General features: G+C 42.8%; 1 protein-coding gene across 3 annotated transcripts in view; it reads left to right on the top strand.

Moving 5' to 3' along the window:
• The first annotated feature begins 2449 nt into the window (after window positions 1-2449).
• Window positions 2450-10660, top strand: part of FGGY (FGGY carbohydrate kinase domain containing) — a 201323-nt gene continuing 193112 nt past the window's right edge. For all 3 annotated transcript variants that reach the window (XM_050962008.1, XM_050962009.1, XM_050962007.1), the window contains exon 1: window positions 2450-2569. The gene's annotated coding sequence lies outside the window, so the exon portion shown is untranslated. The remainder of the gene's footprint in view (window positions 2570-10660) is intronic.

The following is a 10660-nucleotide window of genomic DNA, read 5'->3' as shown; positions in this document are numbered from 1 at the left end:
AGGAGCTGCCCAAAGTAAGCCTGTACCCTAACCCTGAGACCCAACCCCCTGTCCCAGCCCTGAGCCCCCCAAAACCCAGAGCCCCCGCCTGCACCTCAAATGCCTCATCCCCAGTCCCACCCCGAGCCTGCACCCCAACCCCCTTCCCCAGCCCAGAGTCCTCTCCCATGTCCTGAACTCTTCATCCCTGCCCCATCCCAGAGCCTGCACCCCCAGCCCAGAGCCCATGCCTCCTCCTGCACCCCAATGCCTGCCTCAACCCATAGCCCCCTCCCGCACTCTGAATCCCTTGGTCCCACCCCCTCAGCCTGGAACCCCCTCCTGCACCCCAAACGCCTCATCTCCATCCCCACCCAAGAGCCTGCATTTTCAGCTGGAACCATCTCCCCCTCCTGCACCCCAACTCCTTGCCCCAGCCCAGAGCCTGCTCTCTCACCCTGAACCCATCATTTCTGGCCCCATCTTGGAGCCCGCTCCCCCAGTTAGAGCCCTCACCCCCTCCTGCACCCCAACCCCCACCCCAGCTCAGTGAAAGTGAGTGAGGGTGGGGGAGAACGAGCCACGGAGGGAGGGAGAATGTACTGAGCGGAGGCGGGGCCTCGGGGAAGGGGCAGGGCTAGGGTGTTTGGTTTTCTGTGGTTAAAAGGTTGGCAACCCTAAACTCAGTCCCTCTTGAAACTCTCTCTCTCCAGTCCCACTTACCTTACCACATTAAATAGGGCTGAATGAAATTCAAAATTCCTTTCCTGTGGAAAATTCCAACATTTGTTCTCATTCATGGAATGGAAATTCCAAAAAATTGAGATATATAAATGTTGAAATTTTTTTTCAAGATTTTTCATTGAAACAAAATATTTTGACATTGCCAAAATCAAAAATGTTTAGTTTTTGTTTGTCAAACTGACCTGATTTGTTTTGAATCAATTCAGTATTAAACTGAATTTTCCCATTGTGCCACATTGCCTCATTTTAAAAGCTTGGTGGCCCCATTCTCCCCTATGGGGTAGATATCCCGGCTGGACTACATCTCCCATGAGCACCACACAGAACTTGATCAGAGGGAAATCTACATTGCATTATTGGAGATGTTGTTGTCCTCCAGGGAGCACAGTCTGTAGGCAATAATGGAGATAAAAACTACAATTCCCACAAGGCAATGTGCTCATAAGGAAATATAGTTTGACGTTTTATTGAACTTAATCAAAACAAAATGTCTTGGGCCAGGTCAACAAAAGTAAATATTTCAATTTGAGTCAAAATGATCCAAAATGCAATCATTCACTTAGATTTTTCCAATGGAAAATTGAAATTTTGGGAGCAAAATTTCCCACTGAAAATTATGATTTTGTGGAAACTGAATTTCTGACAGAAAATCATTCTAATGGAAAATTCCTGCCCAGTTCAAACATTAAATGACTAGCGAAGGTCACAAAGTGATTCATTGACAAGATTGGGAATAGAACGCATAACTCCTGACAACTAACTTTGGGCTTTAACCACATGACAACACCCATCTTTCCACGAGCAGGGTTCTTCTTGCAGTATTTGTGTCTCTCTGCGAAAATGAGAAAATTCTAGGAATTTTGTAAGAGTGCCTCCTATTACAAGATTTCTTTCCAAATAATATTCAGATAGCAACAGAATGCATGTACTGTGGCAACAGCTGCCCTTTGTTCCTTTTTTCAGGGAGCTGTCCCCATTTGTATAGTACTATCCTATCCCCATCTCTTAGAGGTATTAAAACAAACCTTAAACATACTCGGGATTGACCGCTCATGACATTGTACTGCAACTTTTGACCCTCAGGGCAAAAGTCTCAAAGGTGGTAGCCCTCCACACGAGCACCAAGCTGATTTTGGCTACTGTTATATATTTTTGGCCCGATGCTGACAATGCCAATTTCAGTGCCCATTCCCTGGTTCAGAACTAGGCTTGTATTTTGTTTCCTTGTGTTGATCTTTCTTTGGGTTGCTGTATGGCTTCTGTGTTCACTAAGGGGGAAATACTGTCCAAACTATGCCCAGAAATCCCCCTGGATTTCTACAGTCTCACAAGGTTACAGGATTGTAGCTGCTGGCAGAATTTGGCCTGCATTATAATTTTATCTGTAGTACTTTAAAACCTAGTTCACTTTGATTTTGTTTTTAAAATAAAAGTACTTGTGTCATTTGAATTCTTGACGAGGTATAACACACACTTCTGTTTTACAGAGCACTGCAGCTTGACAGGTATTATGAACAGTCAGCAGATCCATGTAAAAGAGTTCAAAATGAAGTACTATAACCAGGTCCGGAATGAAAAACATACAGCTACACCAGTCAGTACAGATCTTGCTGAGTGCTCAAGCAGATTCAAAGAAAGCAGAGAGGAGAATTTCAACCAGTTGTGGCTTACGTTCAATTAACCAATCAGAAAATGCATTACAAATGTGCTCCAGCCAAGAGAAGAACATGAGGCTTTCCGGCAACTGCTAGCAGTCAGGAAATTGCCCTGTGAGGAAAATTGTGGTTTCTTTAAACTGCTGTCTGCGTATCCACTGCTAGCTAATATAATATTTCAGTTTGGACACGTAAGTGACCACTGTTCTCCAATCCAACAATGATTAGCTGTGTAGCAAAGTCATAGATCACTAATGCATACAACTCAGGGTTTTCTTTAGGCAAACATGCATGATAGGCCTTTTACTGTTGCTCTGCTCTTAGTTCAGACCAGTGATTCTTCAGCTCTCCCAAGCTGAGGGCCCCTTTGGTACTTTTGGAGGCTTTCCTCTAAAAATGTGGTGATAATTTTTCTTTTTAAAGAAAGTTGAAATGTTAATGTTGTGATGATTAGATAGAAAATCCAATTACTTTGCAAACTCTGATAATGTTTTCTGCCTGGGCTGTGTATCTACTCTGCATTCTTTTAGTATGCCCTTCGTGGTAGTATCGGGCACCACTTGGTGTCCTCAGACCCTGGTGTGACCGTCTCTGTTTTAGTGAATGATTCTATGGACTGTAAGGAGGTTTTATTTAGAAAATTGTCTGTTTTGTGCCTTCCTCATATAAAATGTTTCTGTTTTAAAAGGTATAAAATTCAGTTACTAGCAAGGGTAGCGGGAAGATTGCTTATCTGTGTGAAAAGATTTTTGAAATCATGTGTGTGGTCTGTTTATTTCTTGCATGTATGTTACTCAGGTTGGAAAGTAAAATTAAACTACCAGTAGTTTGTTCTTAGCCATTTTCAGCATCCTGATGCCTATGCACCTAGTGAGATGGTACATGATGATTCAGGTTGTCGGTTCCCCAAAAATTGTTTTTACTGACATTTTCTTAAAACACGGCCTCCTTATTGGATGTAATATAATTGAGAGTGGGCCTGATTCTGCGATGTATTGACTGCCCTCACTTCCCATTCAGTCAGAATCAAGAGTACGTGGAACCCCTCAGGAAGTGCTCCGCATCTTCCAGGATTCGTCTCAGCATGTCTTTAACCTTCATAATATTTTTATTAATAAAATCTGATATCAGAGTAGTGCTTCATATTAAGTTACCCTCAACTTGTTCCTGATGTGCAAATGACAGCAGCCAGTTTTCAGCAGATAGGCACAAGAGATATGCACTTCTTTGCGGTTTTGCTTAGTGGATCGTCCTGATCTTTGTGGAAGCTCCCAACAACATGCTGCTTGTATATTGGCTCTAGTGGGATTTTCTCTTTCTTCTGCAAAGTGGAAATATTTTGAAACCCCTCGTTATCGGCATAGGAGCTGAAGGCTATCTAATAAAATTAACCTGAGAAGCCAGTGGCTGGAAACAGTTTAGGAGAAAGAAAATATAAGGGAGTGGGATGAGAGAGAGACCCTGCTGAAGAACTTAGAAAGGGCTGGGACTCAAAATTTCTCCCAGACTCCTAAAGGAGGTCAGTTGTTCCATCATACTTCAATTTTCCATCCTCCTGCATTCCCTGTCCTGTAAGACTGATCCTTCTAATTTAGTAAAATATAGTATTAAAACATTTTTTAAAAGGGTTTTTCCAACACTTACTAGTTTCCTCTCCTACATGAACACACTGCGGTGTTGAGACAGAGCCCTTCTCTTTTCCCACAGCCTGGGGTGTACTCCTCTATTGGACAGCTGCCACTACTTGGGGATCTAAGAATTGAGCAAAAATTTGTTGACAGGGTCAAAGAAGAGGGAACTAGAGCTACACCATGACTTGGAATATGGAGCCTCACTTGCTTCTGCAGTCCTCGTCTGTGTTCTGTCCTGTGCTACAACCACATCAAAGGAGAAATGCCAGAATGTTTTTGAAGAGATGATCTGTTAGAAAATTATGGTCATTTTGGACAAATAACTATCCTTCCCCCAAATGAGTGATCTGTCCTCATCCGTCCTCCTCCATTCCTCTCCTTGTGACTCCTCCGTAATCCCTTTGCTTCCACATCCTTAACAGCTCCATCCTTGCAAACCTACCACTGTTGGACCCATGTTCTCTCTGTGTTAGAGCTGGAATTCTGATTCTGACCTGTTTCTGAGCATCCTGAAATCTTATGGAACAAGAAGAGAATGATTATACTATGGCAGGGCAGGGCCAGCTCCAGGCACCTGCAGATGCTTAGGGCGGCAATCTGCAAGGGGTGGCAGTCTGTGTATTTTTGCCCCCAAGCAGCACGCTGAATTGCCACCACAGACTGCGGAGGCAGTCTGTGTGCCATTAGGGTGGAGCCATTAGGGTGTGCCATTAGGGCGGAGCTAGGCCACAGGCATCTGGCCTCTCCGGCAGCTGGCTCTCCACTGAGCTTTGCAGCGGGGCTTTTCTACTTCCTGTCCTGCGCTGTGACCTCTGGGGGGTGGGCGCAGGATCCACTGGCTCCACTCACATTGGTATTAGGGGAGGCTCGTTCCTCCATGGGGCTGTGGGGTATCCCACCGCCTTGCTACAGAGTATTTTTCTGTAGGGTTAAGAGTTATGAGGGGGGTGTCAGTGTTGTCATTCTCTTATCTCCAGCTCCCTTGAAAATTGTTCTGGGCTTTGTGCTAGCAGAAGTTTTCTCTCAGTTTTCATCTGCTGAAGTGGGGAGAGCATCCAGGGTGATCACAAATAGTTCTGTCCGCCTCCCTGAGGACTTCAAAAGAGGAAGCAGTTCTCCAGTGGTCTGACCCACATCTCCTGCAGCTTCTCATTGAGAAAGGGAAGGCTGCATGCAGGTCCCTGAAAATCTCTGAGGTGCACAAACTTACAAGCTTTGGGCTTTCCTCTTGGAGGTGTTCTGTGCTCTGTGGGAGAAGCCACAGAGCACACAAGGCTGGAGGATTACTAAGGAGGGAAATCTCTTTATAGAATAGAGCGGGCCAGGGAGTGGGAGAAGACAAGTTAAAAACCTTATTCAGTTTAGATAAGCATTTGAGGTTTGTCCATCACGGTTAGGGATTCTAGCATGCAGAGAGAGAGATGCAGACACATTACATATGTACAGTGTGTCCTGTTATTTGATTTATGTGCTGAGTATGTGTTTCTCTTAAATTAGCCTAATATGCAACCTTGCTTCTTCCTAAGTAGTTGTGACAGGAACTTCGAGGCCAGAGTGTTTAGAATTGCAGATTGTCTGGCAACCCAAATAAATGTTTAATCTTAATATGACAAATTACTTAAGGCTGTCACTCTTTCCAATTACTATGCAAGACTGAACGAGTACCGAACAGTAAACTTTGGATTTGACTACAGAAATATACTTGCTCCTGGGCTGAAAGTGTCTCAGCAGAAATGGTTTACAGCATGTCTTTAAAAATTGATTTAACTGTTACATCTATTATTGGTCTTGGCTTTCCAGTATCTGCCATGGGTTATTATAGACAGTGGGTTCAGATGTTGTTTAAGTGGTGGAAGCTTGCTGGGAAATACAATGGATTTCAGCCAATATGCTAATTTTGCTATTTTGTGATTTTATAGAATTGTGAACTCAGGGCAAATCATTTTATAATGATTTGCTGATGTAAATAAACTTACAGGGGAAATTCATCCCTGAGGTAACTAAGTTATTTCCACTGCAGTTATGCTAAGAATGAATTTAGCCTATGATTCTTCTTCTTTCTCACGTCTATTAAAAAAGAGAAGGGAATAAAAACACATATTAAAATTCAGGAATCTTGTAACTGCCTCACTGACATTGTTTTATCCCTCCTCCTGCATGGAGTAGGTTACAATGATTGCACAGAAAGGTCCTTCTCAGTACTGGTACTTATTAGCAGTAGGCTGCCCCATGTGGATCTATGCGTTATTTAGAGTTTCTTATCTCCTGTTGGCTAGTCACACAACTCTCATGGAGCATTCAGATTGTAACATTTCTTCTTTGACACGATAACAGCCAAACCAGCATCTCCAATCTTGGTTCCAAGCGCACCGTAATATCACATAGACTAGGTTTGGTGGCCAGCCACACTATAACAGCTTTCCTAAGCAAAGGTTGTGTCCTGGCATGGAGTGATCTTTGCCTTTTCTCTTCCTGCTGAGCCCTGTCCACCGCTCCTTAGGTAGCAGCTTCCTGCTGTTTTTAATAAAGGGGAACAGGTAAAGACATGCACTTTACACAGTGGCCAGTGGGGTAGGGTAAAGCCCAGTGTGTTATTTCTTGCATGGGAACAAGGATGGGGATGGGGAGCAGGCAGAGTGTGATGGAGAAGGGACCAGGAAATATGGAGCAAACAAGGCCAGATCAATCCAATACACACTCCTAGTCCTAAAATGTAATTGTCCTCTCTCTGGTCTTCATCTTTTAGTCTCAATGCACTGCTGCTGCTCAGGGATCAAAGGTTGCAAATCTCTATCTTTTCCCAGAGCTATCCTTAGCCAGCTCTGTAGTTCCTACTCCACCCACAAGCTCTTCATTCTTGCCACTTCTCATGGGCACACCAATTCTCCACTGGGAACGTATGGGAAAGAGCAGTAGTTCCTCTCCTGGGCCAACCAGCATAGCTGTGGCTGCTGTACATGCTAGCTGGGTGGTTGGCCAGGCAGCCACTACAAAGGATGATCCTGCCCATCTGACTCCTCTCATTGATCTGGACACAGTGGTCAAGCAGAACAAACATGGGGGGTGGATTTTAAGCAGCAGGCCACAACTTTATTAAATGTAAAACGAGGAGGGGCTCTACCTATCCTGTCACCCAGACTCTCACATATCGGGCATTCTAACTAGTTTCAATGTGGGTGTTATAGGGCTTCTACCACATAACCCATAACTTGAGCTGGACCCTCCATAGCTTCCTCACCCCCTCCACAGAAGGGACAGAAGGTACAAAAAGAGGAGACCTTGGCCACCATGTCTCCCTCATCACACATCAGTAAAATTCCAGGTCTTTTAGTTCTGGCAACTAAACTGCTGGAAACCGGTGCCGAACTAATATCCTTACCACATACTACCATTAATTTCTAAATCCTATTCCTGTTTAACTCAACTTTGCCTCCAGAATGCTGCAACGAAGGTGAACAAACTTACTAGGCCTATGCCAATTTGCCCCCTACAGAATGAAAAAATTCCTTTCTGACTCCAAAATAGGTGATTGGTTAGACATTCAACATCTGCAAACGCAACTCCGAAGCTACCAGTATGGGCGAGGGGGCTGCTGAAAAAGAACAAAAGAAGACTCCACATGACCCAGGCTCGGGTTTAAATTAATGAAAGGGGAGAGTGAGGGACCATTCAGCTCCCCTCATCATCAGACTGGCCAATGAGTGGCTGGAGACTCGAGGGGGGGAGGGAGGGGCATGCCCCAGTGTGTGTTCTTCTACCCTAACCAATGGCCGCATCACCAATTGCCCCATCACGTTTTCCACCTATCGAGATTAGTGGGTGGCATTGTTGTTGTTCTCTTGCTTGCCAGCTGTCTAATAGTCATCATTTATTGTTCCCTTGTTTATAAAAAGTCTTAGGTCATCCCGTCAGGCAGCAGAAATACTACCACCTGCCCAGTCACAGCTCACGAACAATGAATTGCAGATCTTTGAGGTGAACTGGTTGGAGACACCTCATAGGCTGAGATTTGTTCATCTGAACTGATCATTGAATTGTTGAAAGTAGCAAATCAGTTAGCAGAGATCAGAGTGTGCTCTTGAATGATCCCAGCTCAGAAAAGAAGGGCAAAATTTGTACCTGTTATCATTATTATTTGTATTGTGGAAATGCCTTGTGCCTTAGTCGTGGGCAAGGACTCTATTGTTCTAATAATTTGATCAAGGGCCTTCTCCTTGCATGCAAACTCAGGAGAAGAGCTCTAAGAAGGAGAGCATCAGCATTCTGTTTCACTACAGATTGGTTTAATTATACAGATATTAGCTTTATTTTTCATTTGGCAGAGTCTGATTTTTGTTGACATCGGTCGTGCCAACATCTCTCAGCTGCTTGAGTGAGATTTCTCTGTAGCCAGTGGAGTTTGAAAAAAGTCCATTATTGGATCCCTCTTGTCCTGATAGTTTGCTGAATTGTTTTCTTTTATTATTTCAGTTATGATCAGTGTTGGCAATTCTTGTACATTTTCATTTTTTGCAGCTATGTTGCTTTTTCTGTTGCTTCAGTGATTGACTTGGATGATGTTGTCTATTTCAGAATGGCTCTGTGGGCCAAATTTTGCATTTAGTTACTCTAATATAAATCAGGAGTGCCCCAGACATACACCAGCGTAGGTGAGACCAGAGGTTTGTTCTATAAGTACTTAAAACTTAAAAAAAAAAAATAGACATAAAAGAGTAAAAAGAATGTGATGCAGCTCTATCCTCAAAAAGAGCAAGCGATACTTGTGGAACCTTAGAGACTAAGAAATTTATTTGGACATAAGCTTTCGTGGGCTAAAACTCACTTCATCGGATGCATGGAGTGGAAAATACAGTAGGAAGATAGATATACACAGAGAATGTGAAAAAATGGGTGTTGCCATACCAACTATAACGAGACTAATCAATTAAGGTGGGCTATTATCAGCTGGAGATAGTCCATAGTGATTATCAGGATGGCCCATTTCCAACAGTTGACGAGGTCTGAGTAACAGTAGGGGAAAATTAGCATGGGGAAATATTTTTTACTTTGTGTAATGACCCATGCACTCCCAGTCTTTACTCAAGCCTAATTTAATGGTGTCCAGAAAACATGGTGGGCAGGCACTGGCAGATCAGCAGTTAGGAGGGGTTTGGAGGGTTATTTGTGTGGAGGATAGGATGAGATAAGAGGTTGAAGCTGATCATACTAGTTTTCAGACCTGCGGTGTAGTTTATTGAAGGAAAATATTTTAATGCCTGATGGTCAAATTAGAAATGTTGAGGCAGCACAGACTAGTGGACAGACTATGAAACTGAGAGTTCAGAGGCGTGGGTCCTATATGCAACTTTGCCACTGGTCTTGAGCAAATCACTTTCCCTCTTTGTGCCTCAGTTTCCCCATCCTTGCAAAAAGTACATGGCACGCCAATGGAGCTTTTCACATGGCCAAGTATTTATTAGTGAAGGAAAAAAGTTGTGTCGAGGAGGAAGATTTTATTTTAAAAAATGAACAATACAATGATAAAGAGCAACCTTAGGGTAAGTATGTTATCTGTTCCAGTTGTTTTTATTGTTAGCATGCATACAAACTCCAGAACCGCAGAGCTATTGTGCATGTAATCTTTCTTTTGGCACTGCCTAAGTGGGAAGTAAGCCAATGTTGATAGGGTGATAGCACTGCCCCCAGGGACATTCAGAGAATTAGAGGGCCACATTGTGAGAAAACAGCACTAGTGTCCTCTGGTTTATCCTTCCCCCACCCCCCAGGTGATTTTTATGCTGTCCTGGAAAGAGAACTGGAGTACTTCGCCTTTAAGAAGAGATCTTGATTACACTGCTGTAAATTGTTTTGTTGTTAGCTTTTTGTATCGCTAAAAGGCCAACATAGTATTGAACTTTCTACCAGGCACAGTGTTGTTGAAGATATACCCTTTCCATTTTATCTCCCTTTCATAAAGACTGACATTGGCATGCAATTTTTGTTTAACACACTGTTTAGATTTCAGAGTTTAAAAACTTTCATATTAAGATTGTAAAACCTAATTTGCTAATCTTTTCCCTATAATCCCTAGAAAAAGAACAGCTGCACTACCAAAAAACATGCTATTTACACATGATCTGTTGGCCTGGGCCTGGGCAGCCTGCAAAGTTCCAAAGATCAAAGTTTAAAAAAAAGAGTGTCAATCCTTTATAATTCCCTGAGTTTAATTATACGATACCACAAAATCTGTATTTACAGCTGATAAAATATTTCTGCTGAGCACCTGTCTGCTGCGTGTGTGGATGTAGTGTCTCCTGGTACTATAGCTTTGACTCAAGGCAGTTTGATAACCATAAAGTAAGGTAAGACAAACAGAGCTCAATACTTAATTGTAATGAAATATTTGTCTGGTTTCTCAGTCATTCCTTTTAAATTTAAACAAACCATGTTTGGGATTTTCTTTTTCTTGAATGAAATGTTTTTGCAAAGGGCAGTTAGTTGTTTTTTTTTTTTTTCACTGCCTATGTGGGAAAACTAGCACATTTGTTTAAGAATAAACTGGTAAGTCTGTGGTTTTCACCATGCATATTTTGAATAATATTTATACAGACGATTATTTAATAGAGTTTATAAATATTTATCATATGCTGCAGCCCTTTGATCATAAGTACT

Source organism: Gopherus flavomarginatus, chromosome 7, assembly GCF_025201925.1.
Source record: "Gopherus flavomarginatus isolate rGopFla2 chromosome 7, rGopFla2.mat.asm, whole genome shotgun sequence".
Classification (NCBI taxonomy): domain Eukaryota; kingdom Metazoa; phylum Chordata; order Testudines; family Testudinidae; genus Gopherus; species Gopherus flavomarginatus.
This window is presented reverse-complemented; position numbering and strand designations above follow the sequence as displayed.